This window comes from Ascaphus truei, chromosome 19, assembly GCF_040206685.1.
Source record: "Ascaphus truei isolate aAscTru1 chromosome 19, aAscTru1.hap1, whole genome shotgun sequence".
In the NCBI taxonomy this organism is placed as follows: domain Eukaryota; kingdom Metazoa; phylum Chordata; class Amphibia; order Anura; family Ascaphidae; genus Ascaphus; species Ascaphus truei.
In genome coordinates, this window is record NC_134501.1 from 24184314 (window position 1) to 24207383 (window position 23070).

Genomic DNA, 23070 nt, shown 5'->3' on the forward strand with positions numbered 1-23070 from the left:
GAAAGGTCTGAGGGCTCGATCTGTCCGAGGCACAGACGCTAAGTATGAGTGACCTCTGAGTGAGAGAGTTCCAATGAGTGATACTTACTCCTGAGTGAGATGGTCTCCTAATGAGTGAGACCGCCTTCCATTGATTGAGACTCTCCTGATGAGTAAGAACCTTCCAGTGAAAGATACTTACTACTAATAAATGAGACACACACATTCTCAGCTAGCTCAAACTCCTACACCCACCACATCATGAATATATATTTATGTCCAAAAGAGTGGTAATGAGCGTGGCAAATGTGTGTGTGTATATATATATACAGTGGTTGACAAATCACAAAAAAATCTACTTGCCACCTAGTACCAAACGTGTGCTGCTTGGGCCAAATTTTACTCGCCCGGGGGTTAAATCCACTCGCCCGGGGCGAGCAAATGTATAGGTTTGTCGAACACTGTATATATATATATATATATATATATAAAAATAACCAAGTAATTATTATTGAAGTATTTAAACTTTATACTTATTACCATATATGTTTTGTCAATTGGATGTAGCATTGGGCACCCCTGTCTTTTGTTGTATACATTTGCCATGCTCAGTAGCACTCTTTTTGACATAAATATATATTCAGGATTTGGTGGGTGTAGGAGTTTGAGCTATCTGGGAATGTGTGTGTTAATCAATTTCTGACTTGCAACAGTTGTATGGAGGTAGGTGGCACCTACCCCCAGAGCTCACTCCTCCTCACCTTTATAACTTGGGAGGTCTTTTCACTTTGCTGCAAGAACAGGACCTGCTATGGTTCTTTCCCCTCATACAGAGGTAAAAGGAAGGGTTCACAGTGTAGTGTAGGACCTGCATTAATTTGGTTATACCTTGACGTGGTATGCAGGCTTATGACGCTTTGGCCAAAGGGTTTAACTAACTAAACAAGTAATTATTATTATTATTGAAGTATTTAAACTTTATACTTATTACCACATATGTTTTGTCAATTGGATGTAGCATTGGGCACCCCTGTCTTCTGTTGTAATAAATGAGACAGCCTTCGAGTGAGTGAAACTTACTCCTGAGTGAGATAGTCTTTCAGTGAGATACTCCTAAGCAAGACAGCCTTCCAGTGAGTGAGTGTCACGGTAGACCAGGCCTTTTAACACATTTATATTTTAGGGATCAGTCAATAGGCAAAACAAGACAGTGAAATAAAATGAGATTTATTTGGATAAAGACCACAGAAACACAAAATACAAAAATATACACACTTCGTGGGGTCTGTGATCTAGCCTTTCCTTGGTGCAGGGCGCCCGCTTGTGAGAGCTTACCCATAGCGGAACCTTGTTCCGAACGTCTTGGACCGAAATCCATCAGAAAATCCTGACCGAGACATAGTCCTGAATCTCCTGGAACCGATTTCGGCACGAAATCCTGACCGCGGCTACTGCAATGATTTGTAGAACTTGACCGCAAAAGACAGGACTTAGTCTCTGCGAGGCAGGCTTTTCTAGCTTCAAAACGAAGCCGGTTGCTTTGCTATGTTGAACAAAGCAACTTTGAAAATCCCGCCCTAGCTTCATCGACTCAAGTCACAGGAAGGTCTCGTTCTCCGATTGGGGCTTCTCCTTACATACCCTGCGTTGTTCTATGTTCAGCATGGAGGTAGGAGGGGCGACCAATCAGAGGGTGGGAATTCCTCCCCGCCAGCAATAGAAAGAGGTCGTACATTGGCTGATGTCAGAGGAGGGGGCGTATCAAGCCGGCTCGGGATACCCCGTGCGTGGGACATACGGATTGACCAATGGGAAACGCGCCAACATCCTGCCGCTTTCCCCAGTCAATCCATTGCCACCTATAGGGCAGGCTCCACTGCGCCTGGCAGACCAGAGGGTCCTCCCCACAGCGGGTCTCTGTTCTCCGGACTCAGTAGTCTGCCCTGACCTGTCCACTTAGCACCCTGACACCACTCAACATTCGGTCTCCCCTTTGAACTACGGACTCAACACAGACCTGCTGGCATCAATGCCGATGCCCTAGCTGACTGTATAGAGTCTTATAGAAAATGTCTAAAACATTATAACATACCCTTTAATAAAGTATACACATTGGGAAACCTTATACTTATAAGGGAAATGGATTTGGGATATTTGGGCTTGAAATCCAGGAGTCTGGAGGACCCTGGGTTGCCCCGGTGTAATTCACCCCGCGTACCGGCAAATCATGCCTGCTCGCCGGGGAGAATTAAAGGACTACCGGTAACTTCGGCCCCCGAATTCCTGCAAACAAAATAATTGCATTTCTTCCGAAATATCCCCCCTAAAACTGACACACAAGAAATCTCACAGTTCTAGGGCCAAAGGAACATGAAAACAGGAAAAAGCAGGGGTCACTTTATTTTCCACATGTATTATCCCTGGTCCCTGGCTTATGGTGCTTATGTAGCTACCAGAGACCCCACAGTTTAAGGTGTAATCAGAGGGCTTAACCTTTATTAGATAGGCTTGTTACCCCCTCCCGTCACAGTGAGACTTACCCATTATATTAAGCCGTTAAACACATGCTAGTGAGATGTAGGGGCAAGGCGGGACCGAGACATTATTGGCGCCCCGAGCAGACTAAAAATGTGAAGCTTCTTCTCTAGAGGTAGTAGACCAATGCAGGCCCATATTTATGCATAGGCCTACTATGCTTGGGCCTAAGACAGCAAAATGGGGGAGTTGGGGGGGGGGAATTTCAGGGGGGCCGGTGCTGCCGTTCCAGAGGCACAACAACAATTAAACTGCTTTCCAAGGGAGAGCACGGGGGCCTCTGGAAAGGTCTCTTACCTCCTCCTGCGGCCAGGGCCGTCTTAACAGCATTATTGGCCCCCGGGCAAAGCACTTGGCCCCGCCAACTCTCTGCTACAAGTCGTAATTTTTCTCCTTCTACCGAGTTAGCGGGAGGTTTGAATGCTGAGGTGGGGGATCGGAACATTAGTGTTAAATTTTGGTCTGTGCATAGATTAGCGTGGGGCCCCTATGCTCATGGGGCCCTGGGCAACTGCCCAGCGTGCCCATGCGTTAAGACGGCACTGCCTGCGGCGTCGCTGCACCAAATGACGCGTGGTCATGAAAACATGACGTCACATGGCATCCTGTTGTCACGGAAACGCGTCGCCACGTGACGTCGAGAGGCCAGGGCGGCAAAAAAGTAAGGGCCTGTGGGCAGCACAATTTTAAAACTGACCCTGGACAACGGTCTTGGTGGGAAGGGGTGGGGGAGGTGGTGGGAAGGGGTGGGGGAGGCGGTGGGAAGGCGTGAGGGAGGCGAAGGGGGGTGGAGGGGAGGTGAAGGGGGGGGTGGAGGGGAGGTGAAGGGGGGGGTGGAAGGGAGGTGAAGGGGGGTGGAGGGGAGGTGAAGGGGGGGGGTGGAGGGGAGGTAAAGGGGGGGGGTGGAGGGGAGGTGAAGGGGGGGGGTGAATGGGGAGGTGAAGGGGGGGTGAAGAGGGGGGGGGTGGAGGGGAGGTGAAGAGGGGGGGGTGGAGGGGAGGTGAAGGGGGGGTGGAGGGGAGGTGAAGGGGGGGAGGTAAATGGGGGGTGAAGGGGGTGGAAGGGAGGAGAAGTGGAGTGAGGGGAGGTGAAAGGGGGTGAGGGGAGGTGAACGGGGGTGAGGGGTGGGTGAGGGGAGGTGAAGGCCGCTCTCTCACCCGTCCGGCAGGTCCCACGTGGATCTGAGGCGGGAGGCAGCGTGTTGTGGCCGCTCCCCCGCTGTGTCCCGGGCGCTCGCTCGCTCCCCCGCTGACTGTAGGGCGCCGGGGGGGGGGGTATCGGGGAGACACTGACACTGGAGGGGAGGGGGGGTGGAGGGGAGGTGAAGGGGGGTATGGAGGGGAGGTGAAGGGGGGGTGGAGGGGAGGTGAAGGGGGGTGGAAGGGAGGTGAAGGCCGCTCACTCACCCATCCGGCAGGTCCCACGTGGATCTGAGGCGGGAGGCAGCGTGTTGTGGCCGCTCCCCCGCTGTGTCCCGGGTGCCGCCATCTTGGGTACTTGGCGCCGCGAGGCAGCCTGCCTGGCCACTGGCTGTTCCCCCGCCGGGGAAGGGGTGAGTTGTAGCGCCGGGGAGGGGGGGGCATGTATATGTGTGGGGGGGGGAGAGGTGGGAGATATAGAAGGGGGGTCTCGCACGGCCGCTGACACTGGGTGGGGGGGGCGCTGAAGGGGTAATAATAGTGTGTGTGTCCCCCTGTGTGTGTGTGTGTGTCCCGCTGACTGTAGCGGCGCCGGGGGAGGGGGTGGAGGGGAGGGAGCGGGGTGAAAGCGCGGGAGACACTGGGAGAGGAGGAGGTGCACGCGGGTGCTGCTAACACTGTGAGCCCCGCTAATGTAGGTAACACCCCCCCTACGTGTGTGTGTGTGTGAGAGTGTGTGTGTGTGTGTGTGTCCTTTGGCCCGTCACTCCGCCTCAGGCCAATGAGAGGTGTGCGGGGGCGGGCGGGCCAAGGGACCAATGAGATTGCCGCTAGGGACGCAGACATACAGTGCTTTCACAAATATATAGTAGATACACACACACACACATACACACATCATATAAATAAAAAAACCTCCCCAATACATAGAAAATTACCCCCAAGCCCCCCGAATACACATAAAAATAGACTTACCTTGGGTCAGGCCAGGCCCGTTGTCTGCAGGGGTCCGCTGGCTGGGGGGCCTGGCCGGCGCTTCAGATTTCCCTTGACCTCTGGTCGTGGCCGGGCCCCGGCTTTCGCGCCGGAAGTAAGCTTGACCCAGCTTCCGGCGCGCCGTGCGCTGACATCAGAGAGCCCCGTCGCGCGCCGGCAGTGGAAGCTCGGCGGCGTGGGGCAGAGAAAGGAAGAGGCTTATAGGCAGCTGAGAGTCGGGATCCCGGCCGCGAACGGCAGCAGGGCCTGGCCAGAGGTCGGTGGAAATGTGCAGCACTGTCCGGGCCCCCCTAGCCAGCGGGCCCGGGACACCAACCACGGCAGACCCCCCCTCCCTGGTTGTCAGTGCAGCAGAAGAGGACCAAAGATGCAAAGTTCTGTGAGGAAGATCACGTGACCAGTAAGTCGCTAAATACAATTGGTTCAAAGCTAAAGAGAGGACGGGGCTCAAAAAGGGGTGTGCCAGACCCTGTTTCAGAAGAGGAAGGGGATGTGACTTTGTAAATGGTTGCTATAGAAACAAAAAATGCTTGTTATATTATAATACATAAAAATTTAATTCAGAGTTATTTAAAAAAAATACAAGTATTTTCTCATAGAACAGAACTGATTTATTGGGAAAAAAAAACCACACACATGCTTGGTCTGCAGCTTTTAGAAGCAATTCTACATTCCCCTTTTTTATCTTCTTTTCTTATTTGTATATGTAAAGCATGTGACAATGTATCATTCTACATTCTTACCTCAGCTGGCAAGCGTTTGGTGCTCCTGTTTGAAAAATGTGTCAAAATCCTGATTGGGTGATTAACATAATGGCTGCTTCAGTCAGTGTAACTCAGCAGCTACAATGTAGCCTGATATTATTCAAGTACCATTATCTATTGTTACAGTTTAGAGCACAAACTGCTGGGAAATTTGGCAACCAATTATCCCAACCTGGAAAGTGTTACAAAGATCTTGCACGGGGGGGGGGGGGGGGGGTGCTAACACCCGCTATAGAAATCAAAGAATGCTTTAAAACTAATTAAAAATGACATTAAGCGTTGAATAATAAAAAAGGGGGAAATACAGTAAATATTATCTAATACTACAGAACTGTTTAAAAAAACCCATAAGATTTCATGTTTTGCTGCTTGCATGGGGTTATCTGTTTTGGGGTGAAAATGTCCCCGTTATTCACACCATCCCAGGGTTGTCCGTGTTTTTGTCGCTAGCCTTCGCCTGGGAAGCTTGAGGCTGCAATGTTCCAACCCAGATGTAATTCATTTAAACTCGCCAATTACTTTCCCACAGCTGAAACATTTCTCTCTCAAACCACAACAATTTGTTTAACTTAGAGAGAGGAGTTAACAGGAAAATGACTCAGATTCATCATCAGGGCTTCTAATGAGAGGGCTTTTTATATTTACAGCGCACACATAAAAGCAACGCGCGTTTCTCCCTGCCGAGCGGCAAACCAGCGAACGCACTATGCCCAAAAAGCCACATTCTGACAGCGTTTCTGTGCTAAAAATCACCATTTCCTCTTCATGTTTGGTACAGAAACCTGGGGGAAATATGCCGATTTTTAGAACATGATTTTTTACATGTATATTTTGGCTAATTAGAATAATATTAAATATTATTTAACAAATACTGCATATTAATTCCAGGGCGCTGTGTGAGTGTGAGTGTGTGTCTGAGAAGAGACATAGCGCACACGCCTCTCATAGTGTATTGAGTTTATTTAATACGAGTATAAATGTTGTAAGGCAAAGCCAAAATGATCCTCACAATAAAAAAAAAATGACTTTTTTTTAAAAATCCAGTGTAAATATGTAACATAATCTGGGATAAAACAGTATACAGTGTCTGACTGCTCTAGTGCTCCTGCACTGAGCGTAGGTATAGCGGCCTATAGAGCTTCTACTGTCTTCCAGTTACTCTGCTGTAGTGTGTGTGTGTTAGCTTGTAAGGGTTCCATATAAAAATGGTTTTTAGGCAAAGGTGACACGGTGTGCTCCCAGAATCCCTTGCTGCAGTGGCAGCACTGTATGCTAGGTGATAATGGTGAAAGGCAGGGTTGCAGACCTGTCTAAGACATGTGAATGTGCTCACAAGTGATCTTCCTTATTCTACAGGAAATGACAATAAGTGCAGGGAACATTCAAGGTAAGAATATAACCGCTGACCATCTAGAACACCTCAGTTGGGCAGCTTTGCCTCAGGCAGATAAGATTTCCAAGCATGTTAGAGGCTTGTAGAGTATTAGAGTATTTAAGGCGAGACTCGCTAAAGTCCAATGCAATACAGTATATGTAACAGGTAACACACCAGCATGTTACCGCACGGGTAACGTTTATCAGAAATCAGCCTTCCTGGGGGGGGGGGGGGGGCTGATTGGGGTTAACCCCATGTCTGCCATAAGTAAGGCATGATATAAGGGGGGTAGGTAGTGTTAGGAATATGTTACGCCCTTAGTAGGCTTTGGTGAGCAGCTAATTTTGGGTTGGGCATGACAATCTAGGGCAAGTGAGGCCAACTCCAGTCCTCTAGGGCCACCAACTGGTCAAGTTTTAAGGATATCCCTGCTTCAGCACAGGTGGCACAATCGACTGAGCCACTGATTGAGCCACCCGTGCTGAGGCAGTGATATATGTAAACCCTGATCTGTCGGTGGCCCTTGAGGACTGAAGTTAGCCAGTCAACAACTGACCTACTGATTGAGCCACTGCTGAAGCAGGGAAATCCTGAAAATCTCAGTACTGGAGCTGGCTACCCCTGACACTGTCTTACTAACGGGTTATTAATAAAAGCTGCATGTTTTATTAGGTTCTTTATTTTGAGGGTGTTTATAGTGTATGTCAAGCCTTGGGGGTCACTTCTGTGCATCGGTAGGGGAGTCGTCCACGAGGTTACTCCCTTTTCTGCCATAGGGTTTTTTGTAATAAATCGTATTATTAAAGCTGCAGTTGAGTTTTTTTTTAATTTATTTTTTTACTTCAATAGTTTCATGTGGGCAATCTCTTAATTACCTAAAGAACTGCATAGCTGCCGGTCAATTCGTTCTCCGTCTATGGATCGGCAAAGTTTGGCGACATCTTTAAAAATGGGGAATGTAAATCGTTGCTATAGGAACAAGCATGCTTGTTAAAATAGAATACAAGAAAATTGGTCTTTCAACGTTGTTTTTTTTAAAACAGAAAATGCTAAAAGTATTTTTTCTTACTACAGAACTGATTTATGGAAAAAAACCCACACATGCAGGATATTGGCTGAACTGCAGCTTTAACCCCGTCATAGAACAGTGTGAGTTAATATTCCCCTTTCCCCTGCATTGCATCACCAGTGGTAATTATTGAACTCCTCTTTCTATGAGATAGCACTTATTTTATGGTTGATTGAATTACCGCGGAGCTAATATTGCACCCAGTAAATTGTTCATTAATTCTTGGTGAATACGGTGCTATTTGTGTGTTAGAAACGCGCATTGTTTTATTGATCAAATCCTGGACAAAGATCCCTAAACATTCGATGTCCAAGGCACAAGGAGATATAGATACATGCAGCGGTGCATTTCTCATTAGGCCATAACCTAGGGCGGACGTTTTTTAGGGGAGGGCGACAATGTTGTGGGGAGAAAATGCGTTTGTGTGAGAGTGCGTTACCTTTTCCAGAGCTGGACCCCTCCTGTAATGTCGCGTCGTCATGGCGTCCCGACGTCAAACGACACCGCAGCGCGGCGTCATATGACGCCGTGATGTGATTATGTCACAAAGGTAGTGCGGACGGGGTCACCCTTGAGCCTCCGAGCGGCAGAAAGGGAAGTACGCCGCGGGATATATGGAGATTGATATATGGAATACCACTACAATGACATATTCCCAGAGCATAAACATTGTGCAAGCCTCACACTGATGAGACCCAAAGGATCGAAAAAGCTGTCTCTGAATAGGGTTACTGGCTCTGCACTTCTCTAACCCAGGCTATGCTGAAAGCTGTGTAATGAGGCAGGCCTATGCTTATAGCGATCCCATGTTACAATGGACATGAAGCAAAAGGTGACACGGAGTACTCATTTGCATGTCACTACCCAGAATCCCTAGCGGCAATGGAAGCATTGTATGCTAAGCGATAATGGGGCAGGGTTGCAGACCTGTCTGAGATATACGAATGTGCTCACACGTGATATTTCTAATTGAGCTAAGATCCAAAGAACTTTACCCCACAATGTTTCAACGTTTTAGAATATCTTGAAACGACCGGTCTCTATAGCTACTTTTTCTTAAACCACAGAGGACTGTGTGTAATACGGCCCGATGCAGTGACCAGCCGCAAACTGGCCCACAAGTGACTGCGATCACGCTGCGGTCACCCGCCACCGATCATACTGAATAAAGTGACCTTGCTCGGGGTCACAGGGAGCTGCCCTTAACCTCTCTCCCAGGTGGGCGCAGGTGTGCAGACTGCGGTGCACAGCAGGGATTGTTCACACGACACGCAGACACGCTTTTTACACGTCTCTTCTGGCTCCTGCTCCCACGTGTGGCGGTTGGAGGCGTTCTGCTCTGTACCGTGGCGTGATGCCAACAGGTCACTTAGTGACTGAACACGGAGACCGGGTGAGCAGCGAGGCCAGGGACCCCGGGGGCCCAACCTCTCCCACCTGATCATCCATCATTCTCTGACCCGCTGCACGCCGGCACCTGTCAGTATACGGGGTATACCGATGCAGAGGAGGTGACAGGGAGGGGGGACCGGGAAGGCACATACTATTATTTAACCCCTGCGCTGCCACCGGGTTAGAAGTGTGAAGCGTCCCAGAACATCTCCCCTATGAGCTGCTCCATTGGTCCTAAAATAATTCCTGTCCTAACACCACTTATATCAGCCCCCTCCTATACTCAGCACCGATACCCAGCTCCTATACTCAGCCCCGATACCCAGCTCCTATACTCAGCCCCGATACCCAGCTCCTATACTCAGCACCGATACCCAGCTCCTATACTCAGCCCCGATACCCAGCTCCTATACTCAGCACCGATACCCAGCTCCTATACTCAGCCCCGATACCCAGCTCCTATACTCAGCCCCGATACCAAGCTCTTATACTCAGCCCTGATACCCAGCTCCTATACTCAGCACCGATACCAAGCTCTTATACTCAGCCCTGATACCCAGCTCCTATACTCAGAACCTATACTCAGCCCCGATACCAAGCTCTTATACTCAGCCCTGATACCCAGCTCCTATACTCAGCCCCGATGCCCAGCTCCTATACTCAGCACCGATACCCAGCTCCTATACTCAGCACCGATAGCCCAGCTCCTATACTCAGCCCCGATACCCAGCTCCTATACTCAGAACCTATACTCAGCCCAGATACCAAGCTCTTATACTCAGCCCTTATACCCAGCTCCTATACTCAGCCCTGATACCCAGCTCCTATACTCAGCCCTGATACCCAGCTCCTATACTCAGCCCTGATACCCAGCGCCCACACTCAGCCCTGATACCCAGCGCCCACACTCAGCCCTGATACCCAGCACCCACACTCAGCCCTGATACCCAGCACCCACACTCAGCCCTGATAACCAGCGCCCACACTCAGCCCTGATAACCAGTGCCCACACTCAGCCCTGATACCCAGCGCCCACACTCAGCCCTGATACCCAGCGCCCACACTCAGCCCTGATACCCAGCGCCCACACTCAGCCCTGATACCCAGCGCCCACACTCAGCCCTGATACACAGCGCCCACACTCAGTCCTGATACCCAGCGCCCACACTCAGCCCTGATACCCAGCGCCCACACTCAGCCCTGATACCCAGCGCCCACACTCAGCCCTGATACACAGCGCCCACACTCAGCCCTGATACCCAGCGCCCACACTCAGCCCTGATACCCAGCCCTGATACCCAGCGCCCACTCTCAGCCCTGATACCCAGCGCCCACTCTCAGCCCTGATACCCAGCGCCCACACTCAGCCCTGATATCCAGCGCCCACACTCATCCATGATACCCAGCGCCTACACTCAGCCCTGATACCCAGCGCCCACACTCAGCCCTGATACCCAGCGCCCACACTCAGCCCTGATACCCAGTGCCCACTCAGCCCTGATACCCATCGCCCACTCAGCCCTGATACCCAGCGCCCACACTCAGCCCTGATACCCAGCACCCACACTCAGCCCTGATACCCAGTGCCCACACTCAGCCCTGATACCCAGCGCCCACACTCAGCCCTGATACCCAGCGCCCACACTCAGCCCTGATACCCAGCGCCCACACTCAGCCCTGATACCCAGCACCCACACTCAGCCCTGATACCCAGCACCCACACTCAGTCCTGATACCCAGCGCCCACACTCAGCCCTGATACCCAGCGCCCACACTCAGCCCTGATACCCAGAGCCCACACTCAGCCCTGATACCCAGAGCCCACACTCAGCCCTGATACACAGCGCCCACACTCAGCCCTGATACCCAGCGCTCACAATCAGCCCTGATACCCAGCGCCCACTCTCAGCCCTGATACCCAGCGCCCACTCTCAGCCCTGATACCCAGCGCCCACACTCAGCCCTGATACCCAGCGCCCACACTCAGCCCTGATACCCAGCGCCCACACTCAGCCCTGATACCCAGCACCCACACTCAGCCCTGATACCCAGCGCCCACACTCAGCCCTGATACCCAGTGCCCACACTCAGCCCTGATACCCAGTGCCCACTCAGCCCTGATACCCAGCGCCCACACTCAGCCCTGATACCCAGCGCCCACACTCAGCCCTGATACCCAGCGCCCACACTCAGCCCTGATACCCAGCGCCCACACTCAGCCCTGATACCCAGCGCCCACTCTCAGCCCTGATACCCAGCGCCCACTCTCAGCCCTGATACCCAGCGCCCACACTCAGCCCTGATACCCAGCGCCCACACTCATCCCTGATACCCAGCACCCACACTCAGCCCTGATACCCAGCGCCCACACTCAGCCCTGATACCCAGCACCCACACTCAGCCCTGATACCCAGTGCCCACACTCAGCCCTGATACCCAGCACCCACACTCAGCCCTGATACCCAGCGCCCACACTCAGCCCTGATACCCAGCGCCCACACTCAGCCCTGATACCCAGCGCCCACACTCAGCCCTGATACCCAGTGCCCACACTCAGCCCTGATACCCAGCGCCCACACTCAGCCCTGATACCCAGCGCCCACACTCAGCCCTGATACCCAGCGCCCACACTCAGCCCTGATACCCAGTGCCCACACTCAGCCCTGATATCCAGCGCCCACACTCAGCCCTGATACCCAACGCCCACACTCAGCCCTGATACCCAGCACCCACACTCAGCCCTGATACCCAGCGCCCACACTCAGCCCTGATACTCAGCCCTGATACCCAGCACCCACACTCAGCCCTGATACCCAGTGCCCACACTCAGCCCTGATACCCAGCGCCCACACTCAGCCCTGATACCCAGCGCCCACACTCAGCCCTGATACCCAGCACCCACACTCAGCCCTGATACCCAGCGCCCACACTCAGCCCTGATACACAGCGCCCACACTCAGCCCTGTTACCCAGCGCCCACACTCAGCCCTGATACCCAGCCCTGATACCCAGCGCCCACTCTCAGTCCTGATACCCAGCGCCCACACTCAGCCCTGATACCCAGCGCCCACACTCAGCCCTGATACCCAGCGCCCACACTCAGCCCTGATACCCAGCACCCACACTCAGCCCTGATACCCAGCGCCCACACTCAGCCCTGATACCCAGCGCCCACACTCAGCCCTGATACCCAGCGCCCACACTCAGCCCTGATACCCAGCGCCCACTCTCAGCCCTGATACCCAGCGCCCACTCTCAGCCCTGATACCCAGCGCCCACACTCAGCCCTGATACCCAGCGCCCACACTCATCCCTGATACCCAGCACCCACACTCAGCCCTGATACCCAGCGCCCACACTCAGCCCTGATACCCAGCACCCACACTCAGCCCTGATACCCAGTGCCCACACTCAGCCCTGATACCCAGCACCCACACTCAGCCCTGATACCCAGCGCCCACACTCAGCCCTGATACCCAGCGCCCACACTCAGCCCTGATACCCAGTGCCCACACTCAGCCCTGATACCCAGCGCCCACACTCAGCCCTGATACCCAGCGCCCACACTCATCCCTGATACCCAGCACCCACACTCAGCCCTGATACCCAGCGCCCACACTCAGCCCTGATACCCAGCACCCACACTCAGCCCTGATACCCAGTGCCCACACTCAGCCCTGATACCCAGCACCCACACTCAGCCCTGATACCCAGCGCCCACACTCAGCCCTGATACCCAGCGCCCACACTCAGCCCTGATACCCAGTGCCCACACTCAGCCCTGATACCCAGCGCCCACACTCAGCCCTGATACCCAGCGCCCACACTCAGCCCTGATACCCAGCGCCCACACTCAGCCCTGATACCCAGTGCCCACACTCAGCCCTGATATCCAGCGCCCACACTCAGCCCTGATACCCAACGCCCACACTCAGCCCTGATACCCAGCACCCACACTCAGCCCTGATACCCAGCGCCCACACTCAGCCCTGATACTCAGCCCTGATACCCAGCGCCCACACTCAGCCCTGATACCCAGTGCCCACACTCAGCCCTGATACCCAGCGCCCACACTCAGCCCTGATACCCAGCGCCCACACTCAGCCCTGATACCCAGCACCCACACTCAGCCCTGATACCCAGCGCCCACACTCAGCCCTGATACACAGCGCCCACACTCAGCCCTGTTACCCAGCGCCCACACTCAGCCCTGATACCCAGCCCTGATACCCAGCGCCCACTCTCAGTCCTGATACCCAGCGCCCACACTCAGCCCTGATACCCAGCGCCCACACTCAGCCCTGATACCCAGCGCCCACACTCAGCCCTGATACCCAGCACCCACACTCAGCCCTGTTACCCAGCGCCCACTCTCAGTCCTGATACCCAGCGCCCACACTCAGCCCTGATACCCAGCGCCCACACTCAGCCCTGATACCCAGCGCCCACACTCAGCCCTGATACCCAGCGCCCACACTCAGCCCTGATACCCAGCGCCCACACTCAGCCCTGATACCCAGCGCCCACACTCAGCCCTGATACCCAGCACCCACACTCAGCCCTGATACCCAGCACCCACACTCAGCCCTGATACCCAGCGCCCACACTCAGCCCTGATACCCAGCACCCACACTCAGCCCTGATACCCAGCACCCACACCCCAGTCTGTTAACTTGTCGCTGGGACTGCCACCAGCTGTCCCCAAACTGCTCCAGTATTGAAGACTTCACAAGACTCGGTTGCCACATTATTTCGACCGCGAAGATTTTGCCGTTTTTGCCCAAAACCAAAAACGGAGACATTTCTACCTTCCTCCCACGGGGACGCCTTCATCATTTCTCCTCCTCAGCTGCAAAACGAGGCCAATTCTGCCCCCCCTGCGCAACTCCAGCTCGTTGTAAACACATTACGGATGGGAAGATGCAGTTTGCAAGACTTTTCTGTCACCAGCCGTGACATTGTGTCTCGCAGCGAGCTGGCCGCGGCGAGAACGTTCTACTGAGATTATTACATTTCCAGAGACCTCTCCTGTTCCCAAGGAAGAGAAAGAAAGCATTATACCGGCTCAATTACCAGGCGGGCAAACCCCCCGGCAGTTTTTAATCTGCAATTGCTGCTTTTTATATTCCGAAAATACCCAATAAATCACCGATTAGCTCCAAAAACTGCTGAGAAGCCATCTTATTTTATTCTCTAAATAACTAAATAAAATTGATTGACAAGACATCAATGAAAGCGATAAGCTTCAGGAGCTGACCTTTCTCTCGCTACTGCAAACTGTTTATTAGAACTGAGCTTCGCTAAGTGGGTTTTAGAATTAACCCGCTCAGTTCTGGGGGATGGAATACACCTTATCTTTTAGCCTAAAGCAGTGCGGGGAGATGTGCCGAAAGCGGGGGGGGGGGGAGGTAGCGGCGGGCGGGGAGATGTGCCGGAAGCGGGGGGGGGTAGGGGCCGGCGGGGGGGTAGGGGCGGGGGGGTAGGGGCCGGCGGGGGGGTAGGGGCGGGCGGGGAGATGTGCCGGCAGCGCAGGGTAGGGAGGGGCGGGGAGATGTGCCAGCAGCAGGGGGTAGGGAGGGGCGGGGAGATGTGCCAGCAGCAGGGGGTAGGGAGGGGCGGGGAGATGTGCCAGCAGCAGGGGGTAGAGAGGGGCGGGGAGATGTGCCAGCAGCAGGGGGTAGGGGGAGGCGGGGAGATGTGCCGGCAGCGGGGGGTAGGGAGGGGCGGGGAGATGTACCGGCAGCAGGGGGTAGGGGGAGGCGGGGAGATGTGCCGGCAGCGGGGGGTAGGGAGGGGCGGGGAGATGTACCGGCAGCGGGTAGGGAGGGGCGGGGAGATGTGCCGGCAGCGGGGGGTAGGGAGGGGCGGGGAGATGTGCCGGCAGCGGGGGGTAGGGAGGGGCGGGGAGATGTACCGGCAGTGGGGGGTAGGGAGGGGCGGGAAGATGTACCGGCAACGGGTGGTTAGGGAGGGGCGGGGAGATGTGCCGGCAGCAGGGGGGGAAGGGGGGCGGGGAGATGTGCCGGCAGCGAGGGGAGATGCGGCATTTATTTTTGGTTAAACTCAATTTAGACCCGCTTTCTTTATTGCCGGGGTTCTCAACTCCAGTCCTTAAGACCCTCCGCCAACAGGTCAGGTTTTCAGGCTATCCCTGCTTCAGCACAGGTGGCTTAATCAGTTGCTCAGTCGAAGGGCCTGCTTTAGCACAGGTGGCTCAATCAGTGGCTCAGTCAAAGACTGGGCCACCTTTGCTGAAGCAGGGATATCCTGAAAACCTGTTGGGGCCTCTTGATGGCCGGAGTTGAGAACCCCTTGCTTTAGAGGAAGAGATTAACTGCCAGGTTTTCTGCGGACGCCGCATCAGAGCGGGAATATCACGCCCCTTTTTTCCAGGCGCTGCGGAGACTGACACGATCGGCACAAGGTGTTACGCAAAGTGAGATATTATGCTAGGTTAAGTGCCGGCCCACCTCAGTACCACTGCTTTTTGTTTATTGACAGTCACTATTTAATGGGAAAATTGGCTTTATTTGTGGAAGGCTCGCTCCATTTCTGCTTCTCCGAATAGCTTTACCTCAATGTTAAATGCAAGTCGGGTCTTTTGCACTAAAACACAAGGACCACTGCTTTCTTAAGCCACTGCGACCGCTGGTTACTTCGCCTGCTAACAGAGCACACTGCGATGTGCAGCAGTACCGAGTATGTCGACACATTTGCAGTGTCATTACACAGCACGGAATGTTCCTGTCCGGGATCGCAGGAGAGAAGGGGGGGATTTAACCCTGCTGCATCCAGAGACGACGCGCCGGCATTTGAAGGGTTAACCCTTCCCCTCCCCCGAAGCATCAGATGCCGCCTTGGGAAGTGCGGTAACAGCTGTGCATATTTATTACTGTATATGTCACCTTTTCCCGTGAAAGGCCACCACTGAATTGAGCGTACACATTTTTTATTTGGCTAAATGCTTGTGTGCAAATAGCTGTGAGTGTGCAGAATACACGTGCTCATTTTTCGGTGGCTAAATGCGTGTGTGCAGTAAAATATGGGTGTGTAAATAAGCATGCACATTTTTGTTTACTTACGTAATCAAATGTGCAATGCATGGAGGGGAGGGGGGGAAATGGATGGATGGAGGGGGGAGAAATGGGTGGACGGAGGGGGGAGAAATGGGTGGATGGAGGGGGAGAGAAATGGGTGGATGGAGGTGGGGAGAAATGGGTGGATGGAGGGGGGGAGAAATGGGTGGATGGAGGGGGGGAGAAATGGATGAAGGGGGGGGAAATGGATGGATGGGGAGAAATGGATGGATGGATGGATGGAGGGGGGAAATAGATGGATGGAGGGGGGGGGGAGAGATGGATGGAGGGGGGGGGAGAAATGGATGGATGGAGGGGGGAAGAAATGGATGGAAGGGAAAGAAATGGATGGAGGTGGGAATGGATGGGGGAGGGGGGGAGAAATGGATGGAGGGTGGTACTATGTGCCCCTCTTCCTTATACTACACCAACTACGATAACACATGGGAGTGACTAAGCTCAAAAAGTGGAGAGAATTTTTTTTTCTGGTCAAAGCGGTGTCGCGCATGACTCGGAGGGGGAGCAGTTGTGCCTCTGAGCGCCGTTACCAGCATCCCCTATTCTAAAAACGTACATGTGGTAACCCTAGATTGCGGAAGTTCGGCCTGACTGCCGGTGAGGCCTATCCTCCATGTTAGGACCACCTGGGTGGGCTGCCGTTGCTGCCAGGTAAGGCCCCCTATACAGGTAGGGTCAGAGGAAGGGGTGTGGAGAGAGGGGGGCCTTTAGGAATGCTGTTTTCTGGTTGCTGGAGAAGCGTTCCGGCGTGTGGAGGACGGGCCCCCTAAAGGTGGTGGGGCCTGGGGCAGTGGCACCTATATCGTACCATACCAGTGGTCGTACCACCTCTGACTATACTGCAAGCATCAAGAACACTTTACAGCTGTGCACAAGGACTAATGGAGTTGTGTTGAGATACTCGGCATCATTATTTGTTTTTAAACAGGGTTAAACAATAAATTTAAATCCAAAGTTGTGTTTTCCTTTACTCAAGTCTCCCAGGTGCAAAACCCCAATTTCTTTCAATTGGATAAATCTCTGTGATAAATCCGGCACTAGTTTTATGACTGGAGGCGTTGAGATAGTCGGCAGTCAGGGGGTTAACTAAATATATTTCTGCTTCCAAGAGAAATGACGGACTTTGCTTTGTTTAATCACTGCACCGTGCCGTGTGTGCGCTGCAAAACCTCTCCTTGAAATGATTTGATTTGCAGCCAAGGCTTCCATCAGACGTTTTGACTGGCAGGTCAAGTCATAAGTGAGGTGTCTGGGAATTATGAGAAAAGAAAATTCAATTAGTTCGGTCTCAGAAAATGAGGCGAGATTTTCTTTTACCGGTGACCTAGCCAAGACTCAACAGGATTGGTTTATTACGAAACCGCGTGGTTCTCTGACTTTCTCTGCCGTGAGATCGCACAAGTCAAAGACCCAACTTCGATGGGTCAGGTTCCAAAAAGTGAGAGTCATTTTGACTCTGTGCCAAAGCATCAAGCTAATTTGCTCTGATTCAGTATTATGCTGCCGCATGTTGCTGTCCTCTCTATCAGTACTCAGTATTTTGCGAGTTTGTCCATAATCTCTGTAGTGGCTCACACGCCATCGCTGTAGTTTTTATATTTAATCATAGCAATACTAAAATAATGCCAGAGACTTCAGCTATTTGCCAGGATTGTCCCTGTCTGAGCCATGGTGGGGTGAGAAGGTGCTCGGCATGTACTGTAAGAGGGAAGTCCACAGGTAAGGGACACTGAGGTGGGGTGACCAGATTTGTCCCGGCAAAAACTGGGACAAATGTCACACATGTGCAGTCGGACTCGCTAACTGCGCATGCGTGATGAGCCCTTGCCGACCGCGCATGCCCAATCGGCACTTGCCGGCTGCTCATGCACATGCGTGGTCAATGGGCAAAAAATAATAATCGGGAAAGCACCCAAAAAAGTCAGGACAGAGCCCTAAAAACCGGGACGTCCCGACTAAACCGGGATATCTGGTCACAAGGAGGGGAAAGGGATTTAAGGTGAGAGAAAGCAGTAGAGGTGAAAGGGGCGGAAAGGAGACTGTTATGGGCAGAGCGCAGGAGACAAGCAGAGGCATAGAGAGAGATCAGCACTGATATGTAGGGAGGAGCAGATGAGGGGAGAGCTTTGAAGGTAAGGAGCGAAATTTTGTGGGTGATCTGAAATTTTTTAGGGTGACGCCAGGAGAGGGATTTAAGGAGGAGATGAGCAGAGACTGTTCTGAGAGAAAGTGGAATGATTCTAGCAGCCAAAGTTTGAATCGGTCACAAAGGAGAAAGTTGTGAGGCAGGGAGGCCTGTTAGCAGTATGTTACAATAATCCAGGAGGGAGAGGATAAGGGCATGCATTAGAGTTTTATCATTAGCATGACAGAGGAAAGGGCAAATCTTAGCAACACTACGGCTCTTCAACTGAGCCACTGTTTGAGCCATCTGTGCTGAAGCAGGGATATCCTACAAACCTGACCTGTTGCTGGCCCCTGAGGACTGGAGTTGGCCAGCCCTGCGTTAGGTTCATGTCATGTTAATACATTGAATGGACCTTTGCAAATCTTGCCCTCAGAAGGGGAGTAGTAGGAAGAAACTGGAAGCCCTTGTATACGGAGCAATAGGAGGAGTTAGGTGACCAGATAAATATGAAATCATAGCAAGTTTCGCATGTCCCATGTGTTCTAGGCCGCACTGCTGGGGATGTGTGTGTGTGTAGGGTTTGGTTCTGGATTTCGATATGGACTTTGTTGTGTTCACTGACCTTTCTTGTGTTTGTAGAGCAATACTGAAATTCCACCCTGAAATCAAATACACATATTGAAAGGCAACGCTGCTAGAAATGGATCGAATCGCCTTCCTTCTGTCATTCCTAAGAGCTCGCTTCAACACACACAGTCTTAGTTTCGGAGGGTAAGTGTCCCCATGGAGAACATGCCGCACTGTATCATTTTATTCATCAGGGCTATAAACATGTATATATAGTGATGCCCACACCACGTTGCAGTCTCTTTTAGTCCCAGTTTGAGGCAGGAAATGTAGTATTTCTCTATATGGGGTTTATTTACAGGGATAAATAATACACTAACAGGCTCACCGTCCCTTTAAGTCAAAACAAAATCATAAAATAAAGTCTTACTCCTTTTAGGAGTCTAACTACACATTCAGCTTCAACCCTTACTACCTTGGTGGACAGCTAAGCTGTTTACCACTCCAAAACAGGTATTACTATAGCTGAACATATAAAGTCTCTGAACACAGCAATAAAGTATTTTGCTTATTTGTTACTCCAGGGTTTGGAGCAGATGTCACTGCTTCAGCACGGTCTTGCATCCTTTCTTCCTAGGGGAGCGCGGCCCCACGAGAGCTCAGAGAATCTCTCCTCTGTAAGTCCAATGTTAAGGATAGGACATTCCCGCTTCAGCACGGTCTCGCGTCTTTCCTTCTTCCTGGGATTAAGACCCAGGCAGTCCCAGCAGACTCCGCGACCACCGTCCAGTGGGTCTAAGGAACTGTGCCAGCCTCTTCTTTAGCTGGGTAGCCCTTTCTATCTCTCCCCTTCTCTGGGGACAAATCAGTCTCTCTCACTCAGAATGGCAGCTCCCTCTGTCTGGTTCATGTGTATTCCAGGGGGAGCATGGAAGGGAAATAAAACAAAATATTTCTAAGTGTAGACCGTTTGGTACTCAATGGGTTAATACAATAATGTGTCTTGGCTCGTATGAATAGCCTACTCACAAGATGTAGATAAAATACGGGCAGTGTGACACAGTGGTCTCAGCGGAAAGGAACTCTTGATTCTTGATAAGGTGTGGATCCCCAATCTCAGCAGGACAGCATAATATATGTGGGAGAAAGAGTATCCATAGTGCAGACCAATAATGTAAAAAACGTGACTTTTATAGGGTTTAAAAATGAACACTTACAATAAAAACAATCAAATCAAGCATGAATCACAATAATGTGATGGAAGAGAGTAGACTGTGGATTTTGGGCTCACCCACCACCTCCGGTGTGCATGTGCTGCGTGGGACGCTGCTACGTTGGACGCTCCCCCCTCTCAGCTCCCTCTGGGGTGTTCGGGTATCGTCTGCTCCAGTCCTTGGGGTAGACGTCAATTCGGTGTATGTCTGGAGCTCCCTCTGAAGCATGCCGTCCCGTCCCCTCCGGTGGACTCCGATACGTCACTTCCGGTTTGGTCGCGATACGTCACTTCCGGTGGAGGGTCTACAATCTACGTCCCTGCTTCTCTCTTCCAATAGGCGGGTACCACTCTACGCGTTTCGCCAATCGGTACGTGGCTTCGTCAGGAGTGTACCGCCCCCTACTAGTCTGCGTCTTAATATAGCTTGCATCATTAATTGTGATTTAAAACATCTGTTTGTACGAGGTCTGCACTAATCACTAACGCGGAATTCATCAATGTACATAAGGGACCATCCACATGATTATAAAGGGATAATTATATGACATGTTATTTAAATCCATGAACCGAGTTATGATTCAATATGGGGAGTGGAATCGACTTGAGGATAAACAATCTACCTGATAACATCTACTTATAAATTCTCATAAAATGCGGTATATAGTATAAAAAAGCTCCCGCTCCCTACAGAACGCATATCGCGGTCTGTGTATGTCAGCGCCCCGTCTGTCTGCAGTGCGGGCGCGCTGACTCTGGGAGCGGGGCCTTAGCCTAATGAGAGAGCAGAGGTGAGATATATGGAGGTGCAGAGAGTAACGAGAGAGCAGAGGTGAGATATATGGAGGTGCAGAGAGTAACGAGAGATCAGAGGTGAGATATATGGAGGTGCAGAGAGTAACGAGAGATCAGAGGTGAGATATATGGAGGTGCAGAGGCGTGTAACGAAGGATCAGAGGAGATATATGGAGGTACAGAGGCGTGTAACGAGAGAGCAGAGATGAGATATATGGAGGTACAGAGGCGTGTAACGAGAGATCAGAGGTGAGATATATGGAGGTACAGAGGCGTGTAACGAGAGAGCAGAGATGAGATATATGGAGGTACAGAGGCGTGTAACGAGAGATCAGAGGTGAGATATATGGAGGTACAGAGGCGTGTAACGAGAGAGCAGAGGTGAGATATATGGAGGTGCAGAGAGTAACGAGAGATCAGAGGTGAGATATATGGGGGTGCAGAGAGTAACGAGAGATCAGAGGTTAGATATATGGAGGTGCAGAGAGTATCGAGAGATCAGAGGTGAGATATATGGAGGTGCAGAGAGTAACGAGAGATCAGAGGTGAGATATATTGAGGTGCAGAGAGTAACGAGAGATCAGAGGTGAGATATATGGAGGTACAGAGGCGTGTAACGAGAGAGCAGAGGTGAGATATATGGAGGTGCAGAGAGTAACGAAAGATCAGAGGTGAGATATATGGAGGTGCAGAGGCATGTAACGAGAGATCAAAGATGAGATATATGGAGGTGCAGAGGCGTGTAACGAGAGATCAGAGATGAGATATATGGAGGTGCAGAGAGTAACGAGAGATCAGAGGTGAGATATATGGAGGTGCAGAGGCGTGTAACGAGAGATCAGAGATGAGATATATGGAGGTGCAGAGGCGTGTAACGAGAGATCAGAGGTGAGATATATGGAGGTGCAGAGGGGTGTAACGAGAGATCAGAGGTGAGATATATGGAGGTGCAGAGAGTAACGAGACATCAGAGGTGAGATATATGGAGGTGCAGAGGCGTGTAACGAGAGATCAGAGATGAGATATATGGCGGTGCAGAGGCGTGTAACGAGAGATCAGAGGTGAGATATATGGAGGTGCAGAGAGTAACGAGAGATCAGAGGTGAGATATATGGAGGTGCAGAGAGTAACGAGAGATCAGAGGTGAGATATATGGAGGTACAGAGGCGTGTAACGAGAGAGCAGAGGTGAGATATATGGAGGTACAGAGGGGTGTAACGAGAGATCAGAGGTGAGATATATGGAGGTAGAGGCGTGTAACGAGAGAGCAGAGGTGTGATATACGGAGGTGCAGAGGCGTGTAACGAGAGATCAGAGGTGAGATATATGGAGGTGCAGAGAGTAACGAGAGATCAGAGGTGAGATATATGGAGGTGCAGAGAGTAACGAGAGATCAGAGGTGAGATATAAGGAGGTACAGAGGCGTGTAACGAGAAATCAGAGGTGAGATATATGGAGGTACAGAGGCGTGTAACGAGAGAGCAGAGGTGAGATATACGGAGGTGCAGAGGCGTGTAACGAGAGATCAGAGGTGAGATATATGGAGGTGCAGAGAGTAACGAGAGATCAGAGGTGAGATATATTGAGGTGCAGAGAGTAACGAGAGATCAGAGGTGAGATATATGGAGGTACAGAGGGGTGTAACGAGAGACCAGAGGTGAGATATATGGAGGTACAGAGAGTAACGAGAGATCAGAGGTGAGATATATGGAGGTAAAGAGAGTAACGAGAGATCAGAGGTGAGATATATGGAGGTACACAGGACTGTGGAGCCGTAAAAGAAATTAGGAGAATTTTGCATTTTATACAGAGATTAATAGGAACCCGGCAGGGAAATTTCAGGAGGTCGGAAGCCGATACCGGCGTAGAGAAGCAGGAGAGGATTGGGGCAGCAGCATTTTGAATGGGCTGTAAAGGAGAGAGGTGTGTGGCAGGGAGGCCAGATAAAAGCATGTTCCAGTAATCAGAATGGGAGAGAACCCGTGTTATCTGCACTTTACAGAACAGACACTGGAATACAGGCA

General features: G+C 51.8%; 1 long non-coding RNA gene across 1 annotated transcript in view; it reads left to right on the plus strand.

Annotated features, from left to right (window-relative positions):
• The window catches only part of LOC142470236 (uncharacterized), a 76004-nt gene extending 56621 nt beyond the window's left edge, over positions 1 to 19383 (plus strand). The window contains exons 3-4 of the long non-coding RNA XR_012789248.1: positions 7863 to 7937; positions 19111 to 19383. This is a non-coding gene — a long non-coding RNA (uncharacterized LOC142470236). The remainder of the gene's footprint in view (positions 1 to 7862; positions 7938 to 19110) is intronic.
• Positions 19384 to 23070: the final 3687 nt, after the last annotated feature.